An 8,134-nucleotide genomic window follows, 5' to 3' on the forward strand; every position below is an offset into this window, starting at 1 on the left:
AGTATTTAATTGCATGATTGCAGCATGCAGATGCAGCCACAGACAGGCAATTCCTTACCTTAATAAACACATCATGAATGTGATATATTGGTTGTTTGCTTTTTTAGTCCTGATTTATCCAACGCTTTCTTTTCCAGATTTGATTTATCGGCCAATTCCTTTTCAAGATTTGATGTATTGGTCATTTTCTTTTCAAAATTTGATTAAAGCATATTGCATAAGTCCTTTCAGATCTATTTCTAAATATTACACATGTATCTAGTATGCATGCTTAAAATCTTAATTCTCAAACTTTCTTGATTAATAATTCATCTCTTTCTATCTTGGGCTAGTCCTTGTTATACACGAGTATAATCTGAATTAGATGAAACAAGCAATTACAGTGGACATAAAATACAGTTAAGTGTAGTTTTACAATAAATTGCACTCTATGAAGCCATAAAGAGAGTCTGGAGATTTATTAAAAAGCATTAACACAAGTAAAGGTAAAATTTGAGTTCTAGCTTCAACATTTTTATGCTTTAGAATTCCATGCTGCAAAAGCAAACAGAAGGGAATTCGCGTTGTGCGGCTCCGATTGCCCTGGGGGTACCGGAGAGGGAACCGCAGGGTAAGGTGCAGGGTTTCCTTCGCTCAATAAAAGCCACCGGGTTTAATCTTTGGGGAAACGAGATACGTGCGGAGTCCCAGGCAGGGCTCTCTGGTCCCAGCTCTGCACCCGCTCAAGCCAGATCAAGATACAAGATCATCCTTTGACAAGAACCTGACGGAGTTACAGTCTCGGCGGTGGAAGCGATGAAAAGAGGGAGGCGAGCCTTGGCCTGCTGGCCAGGCTCCAGCAGAGGTAATTAAACTCTGCCTAGCTAAATTCTCCCTGCACCCTCAACAACACACAGGTTTGTTATCTACTTCCTAATCTGCCCCAAACTGCGGGCAGTGCTGTTTCATACAGCCAGACAGCTGCTCGGTTCTACTGGTGCATGAAAAGAGCCATATCCATCCATCTCTTATCTGCCTCTCAGGGGTGTTTTGAGGGCTAATTAATAAATATTTGGAAAGATGAAAGGCACCCAGGAAGTGCAAGGCATTATTATTTCACACTCACTTCTGAGCGGATCTCTAGATAAACCGTATGACCCAGGAATTCAAACAGTGATGTGAATGTATTTCAGTGTTAGCTCCCCGAATGGTTCGCCATCCTGGCCAAGGCTGAGCACCTCCCAGGAGGAGCTGAGCACCAAAGCTCTCACTGAACCCAGGAGAAACAGAGTGCTTCTCACACTGCAGGAGATGCTCAGCCCCTCACAAAATGAGGTTGCCTTTGAGGAAAATTCATTTGTGCTTTAATACACCTATCCCCTGGTTTTGGTGGCAGCTCACGACAGCTGCCAAAGTCAAAAGAAGTTTTTCCACTGGGTTTAGTGAGAGTTTCATTTGATCCTGAAAGAAGAATCAGAAGGAGCAGCGTGTGGTGGGCAGCAGCTGGTTCCAAGGTCTTTACACCATCTCCCCCCATGTAGACAACCAGCCCTCTAAGTAACGAGTGTGCAGAGACACGGAGGAATATGACCTGGAGATGTCAGGGTCAGAGCTGCGGATCTATGTCCCCACTTCTGGCCCTGCAAAATTAATAGAATAGTAATAATTAAAATGGCAATAAGACTGCAAAACTGGCAGCTGTTGCTACAACACCCTGTTAATCAAAGGCTAATGGAGATGCCCTGATAAGGCCATGGGGACCACAAGGATGTAGAGTTATTGCCAAGGCATAGAGATCACTGCTCAGTTTGGAGGAAGACCTCAGTGCTTCTAACCGTATAATATAGGGAGCCCACCTTCCTGATGAGAAGCCTCTCAAAAGCCATTTCATGGCAGGAATAATAGGGACTTCTGGCCTCAGGCGGAAGGCAGTGCTCTCCATTAAGGTCGATCTCTGCTGTGCTCGGCAGTTTGTCTCTATTTATCATCAATACATTGAAGGAAGTTGGCCCTGGATGGTCTGATGCCCTTGGTTTCCACCTGGCATCTAAGAAACACCGTGACACTTAAAAAATAAAATAAAGGCTTTCAATCTTTAAATGAGCTTCCTTAAAAAGATCTGGCCTCGGTGCTGCTGCAGGAAGCTGCCAGGATGTCCCCAGCGGGAGCAGCATCGCCATTCCTGCAGTGGCCAATGACCCTCCCTGCGGCAGGTTCCGTCCCTGTGCCCAGGAACATCTTCTACAAAGATGCATCTGTGCATTGCCTTTGGATACACGTCTCCCAGATACCACAAGCCTGAGCATGATGACAGTCACAAGCAAGGGATACATCCAAAGCTCGCTGAAACTACACAAAAGAGGCGTTCAGGAGGAACCCCTACATCCAAACACTATCACCTTTTTTCTGCATGACAGCTCATGAGCAACAAACCCCAGAATGCTGCATCTTGGCTGGATGACTCATTTGCCTCCTCCATTGACTGCAACGCTGCTTTATGCGGACAAGAGGAAAGCACAGAGAGATATTGAAAATTATACCTTCCTATGTTCAGTCTTTAAGCTGCAAAATGCACCAATACATACAACAATCACAAAAAATTCTTGGGATGGACTAAATGCTAGAATGCTAGGATTTCTTTTGTCATCCTAAATCTCCTAGGGTATTTTTTTCTTTTCTCTCTCTCTCTTTTTTTTTTTAATATGGTGATATGATTACAACATTACTCATCCTTTGGAGAACACAGGGATTTCAGAATTGCTCAATGAATCTATGTACTTGAGTGTATTAAAATCCAGCATAGCATTGCAGAAGCACGCGAAGAATTTCTCAGACCTTTGCTAGAAGACCCAGCAAAGGAGAAGTTCCCTGCTCCCCGTAGCCAGGTACCTGAAATTTGGTGAGACCTAATTACTTGTTTCCCATAAAGCAGAGAGGCCCATTTCCTGGCCCCGTAAAGATGTGAGTGAGGGCAAACCACTCCTGCCAAAGGTCTTGAACCTGAAGACTCAGAAGAAGACAGCACAAGATAAAAGACATAGCTACACCACAAAAGATGGTGTCCGTAACTATAGGTGTGAGGGCAGGCAAATTCCAAAGGTTGGGAAAGTTTGAGCAGCAAAGGTCTCTGAACTTTCACTGACTTTTTTTATATCTTTAGAATGATCTGAGCTCCCTCATTTCCCTGTGCATCCAGTCATGACTTCCTGTCCTGCTCAGCCACTCCAGAAGCCAATGCTACCCTGTCCAAGACAAACCGCTCTCTTCAGAGGAGATAGGAAAAGATTTCTGCCCCAAGTGACTAACATCCAGCCCCCTCGCACTTTCCCAGCAGAGCTTTCCCGTCCCCTCCCGCCCGTGCCAGGTTTCCCACGCAGCGCGGATCCCACGCGAACACTTCACACAGCAGGGAGCCAATTCTCACACCACCCAGCGCCAGATCCCCCAGAACACTTAAAACAAACACTTGCCGTTTGCATCCTGCACTTGTTGAAACATAAAATGGGCCTAATACCTTGTTTTTCATCTGCTGGCTTCTCTCTGAGACAACATTTCAAGACAAACAGGCTGAGTGTGGGTACAATGTGGAAGTGGTTTCAGTGAGGTTTTCTACAACCTAGTTCCCATGGCGGCGTGGAGCGCATTCGAGTACCCTCTGCTTCAGAGGTGTCTGCTGCTGGTGGGGGTGGCTCGGACAGACAACGGGGATCTCATTTGCGCTGACTGGGCTTCCGAGAAGCACCTCACCACTTACTCTGCTTTGCAACAGCATACTGTGCTTCCAGAAACCAAATACAGCCTCAGAGCCATCAGCTGTCACCGCCGCCGCTTCAATGGAGCTCTGAACGCGCTGCCACAGAAACTACAGAATCAGCTGCTCCCAAAAGGGACAGGGCTTACCGTGTTACTTGGGGGAACAAAAACCAACAACAAAATAAATCCCCATCACCACTAACAACAATGCACCCCTCCAAAAAAAACCCCACCCAACACGACAGCTATTGGCTCTCACTCCGTTCACCTATTGCAGCGCACAGGGCACTTACAGCTAGAGGAAAACAAGGAACAGATGTTGGGTGATTGAAAAACTTGAGCCTTTCATTGTTTTATTGACTTGTCACAACAGAGAAATTTGCTTTAATTTACTTTAAAAGTAAATGACTTGATCTTCATAAAACTGGTGGCAAGTCACAGTTCTTAATGAGGATGTTAAACAAGGATTCCCTTTAACAACCAGAGGCACCAATTCCAAGCGCAATGCCTATCTGAACAGACACAGCTATCTTCCTTTTGAAACATGCTGGTTTATTTTCAAGATGTTCAACATAACCGGGGGAAAAAAAACAGAAGCCTTCGAGTCCTTGAAAACCTGTGCAAGAGCTTTAGTCTTTCCCCCTCCCACTTCGTGATACTTGATTGTACCAGATTGTACCAAATAACTGCCTTTTTTTTTCTTTTAGTAATTAATATCTAAATAGAGATCTTTTGAACCCTACTGGCTTTAAGACAGTCTACAACGTAACCTGAGGAAGAAGAGTGAAAGAAGAAAAATATACCAGAAGTCTAGGGACTTAAAAATCAGGTGAAGATGCTCAACTTTTGGACAATAAGTTATTGGCCTTTGCCAGCTCTGTCTGCAAGTATTGACCTCTTTGAGGGACTGAATTCAGTTCTCCAGACCCCAACTCAACTCCAGCATTGCCAGTGCAAACCAAGCAACACTCCGATGATGGTGAATGAGCATGGTCTCACATGAGCACCGGAATATGACAAGTCTTCCAACCACCTCACAACCACCACAGAAGATCACTTCCCACCGTGGCCAGCAAGAAAACACTCATGGCAACAAGAAGTCTGTGAGGTGAGATCTTCAAAGATGGGAGATGAAGGTATATCCTTCACAAAGAGATAATACAGAGTTTTCAAAGGCTAGGGAAGAAACTGTCACCTTCATCACCTTCATGTGTCCTTACTATAAAATGAAAAAAATCTCTCTGGAGCTTCAAATCCAAATATGTTGGATTCCATGTCCTTGGACTTTGGCTTGAACAGGCTTTAGTGGGAGCCTGCAGTGACTCATCATCTATTTCCAGTCTTTCTTTACACTACAAAATTCATACAACTGTGCAAAAAATTTCACCTGCATCTTTTTGGAAGCAATTTGCAGCGTATAACTTACAGCTGTTACATGAGCTTGCAAGTCAGATGAGTTTTCTACCAACTGAACTGGCCATACACTCCGCCTCAGTCCCAAATGTTGTGCAGAAGACATGAAGAAGGACAAAGCAATGATGGACCAAGAGGTACAAAGAAGTCCGAGTTCTCTCTGCTGCTGCCAAAGCTGCTGATGCTCTGAAGAAAAGGCTGAGACCCGTGGCCATGGGCAGGAGCCTTGGGAGAGGGCAAGAGATAAGCACAACTAGGAGGAGAAATCTCAGGACATGGGAGCTCCCCTGGCACCACCTGCCCTGCTATTTGCTATTGCCCTGCACTGGTACCTTCTCCCTGGTGGGAGAAGCATGGCCCAAATGGACCTCCATGCACTTGGGCACAAGATCTCTGTTCACATCATGCCCTCCAAAGGTTGGGTGTTTTCACAAGGGTAACGCTTGCCACAGCGCCAGGCAGAACATACACGAATGACGCCCAGCACAGAGGTGCAATGCCCTTCCACGTGTGTTCACAGAGAAAGGGAAGCAAAAAGAACCAAACACCACATCTCCACATCCCAGTGACAGAGCGGAGCCTGGGCAGCGGGTAATGCCAACGCGGTCAAGAGATCCCTCCTGGACCCAGCACTCATTCTGCACAGTAACAGCACTAACGCTGGAGTACCAATTCCCCCGCAATTCAGAGAAAATGGCTCTAATTAGTCGCAAACACTTTTCCCCACAGCTCCCTGGAAGCCTCTCACCCAGGCACAGCCAAGCTCTCAGCAAACTCCGGTAGCCTGAGAAAAGCTGAGCCCGAGGTGTTAGCAGCTGTGGAGATAATGCAGTTAATTTAATTGGGTTGTCCATCCTCGATATTTGAAAAGTCCCTTTTAAATGTTACAACTTTTTTTAAAAAAACAACTGAGTTATAATTTTCTCCTGAACTCTATTTTCATTTTAATGCTGATGTTCAGTTTCTTTTGCAAATTGAGTGAAGGTAAAACTATCCTAATAATATACCATCCTTTTGAACAACTTATTTCCTTTTGGTGCAGTTTCACACAGATAGAGCTGTAATGGCCAAAATAAATTTTATCCAGAAATGCAGAAAGCTAAAAGCTAAGCTTAACTTATAAACCTTTTTTAAGCAAGACAAAATCATGCCAGCCTTATTGCCGTGACAGTCACAGTTGTTTAGATTTATTATGCCATGGTAATCAGGCTATACAATAAATTCACTATAGTAATGCATTAATCACTTTGCAAAGAAAAATGAACTACTGAAAGGAAGACAATACGTTTTTCTCTCTCTTCTTCCCTGTGGTAAGATCTGGTCCCTAACTCCATTCTTTAGAGAAGGAAGCATATATTTTCACTTCTGCTGTTCCACCTCTGATTTGAGCCAATGGCTCAGCAAGGTCATTCTCATTTTACTTCCTACATAACTGAGCTCCACAAATATTTCTCAACGAGATCTTCCTTTAGAGCTTGAAAATACTTGGGCTAAAATATCTACTCGACTTGTCAGCTGCTTTTCTTGATTCCGCATACACTTTCCTTGTGTACAGAGAGTTTATGCTTTTGGATGGGACAACTTTTTAAGCAGGATCCATGACTGAGATGGATCACTGAGGGAATACATATGTCCAAAAAGCTGTTTTAAGAAATGGAATGCTATAGATGGCCATAGCTCCTTGTCTGCTACTGAAATAAAGGCCATTTGTGTGACAAGATCTGCATGTAGCACCTGGAAGGAACAGTCCGAGGTGTTAGCTGCGGCCACAGAGGCTGCATCCTACCTCCCATTCTTACTTCTGTACATGAAATCATAAAATGTTAAAACATGTTTCCTAAAATCTGTCAGTAAACCCTGTCTGTACATCACACGACAATATGTCTGTTATCAGAGTAAATTCGTGGGGAAGCTGCAGTTAACGTACCCAGGTAAAGACACACTCCCTGCCTTCATCCCACAGAAGAATGACCAGAGCAAGAATCAAATGATTCCCCATTCAGCCATTGTAAAGCCTCCAGGCAGCATCCTCACAGTCCTTTTCAACACAGGTAAATTGGATTCCAGCAAGTTGACTGTATGTGGACTCTTCAGATGAGATATTAAATAACAAAGTCATGACCATAACCTAAGAGGAAAGACTGAAAAATGTGGAGTTGTTTAGTCTAGAGAAAAGGAGGCTGCAGGAAGCCATAACAACAGCCTTCAAATATGCAAAGGTTCAATGCAAAGAGGAAAGGAACAGGCTGTCCTCAGCGTCCACGGTGACCAGGGCAGAAGGGACCTGTGCTGCGGGTTAGACAAGGAGAAATGCTTTTGAGAAGGGATGGTGCTGAAGGTCTCCCAGGGAGGCTCCAGGGAGGTGTCACCATCTCCATGGGGGACTTCATGACAGGTTATGCAAATATCTGTCAGGGATAACGTAGGTCTGTCTGACCCTGCCTCGTGGTGCAGGGATGGATTACATCGCCTCCCGAGATTTCTTGTAACTCTATTTCATTTATTATTTTATACGGCAGAGCGCCCAAGGGTAATTTCCCCTCCTGCCCAAGCTTTTCCCTTATCTAGTCAGTGCTGGTGCGTCAGTTCTCCCACCACCCAATTACTTGATAAGGAATGTGCTCACATAAATGAAACGGCTGGTGTTTGCAGGGCAGCCAGGCTGTGGCATGGGCTCACCCCACGCACATCTGTCACCAAATTCTTATGGAAATAAGAAAACGAATGGGAGGGCGGTTGGTGTAAGAAAATAAGAATATGGGCAAAAGTTTGAGGATTGCTTTGTGCTAAAAATACTGTAATAATACTAAAATTTAATGTGGATTTGCCTGGAATCTTCAAGGGTACATGGCTTTCTACTGTTTGAGGGAAAGTCTGGATAGGGCACACTGCTCAGCTCCCCTGCGCCCAGCCAGGCTTTTCTCGGTGGGGACGGGGTGGACACGGGATGACCCCGAGCAGTGTAAGCAGCCTCCATCCAGGTCCCTTC

Source organism: Nesoenas mayeri, assembly GCF_963082525.1.
Source record: "Nesoenas mayeri genome assembly, chromosome: 12".
Classification (NCBI taxonomy): Eukaryota; Metazoa; Chordata; class Aves; order Columbiformes; family Columbidae; genus Nesoenas; species Nesoenas mayeri.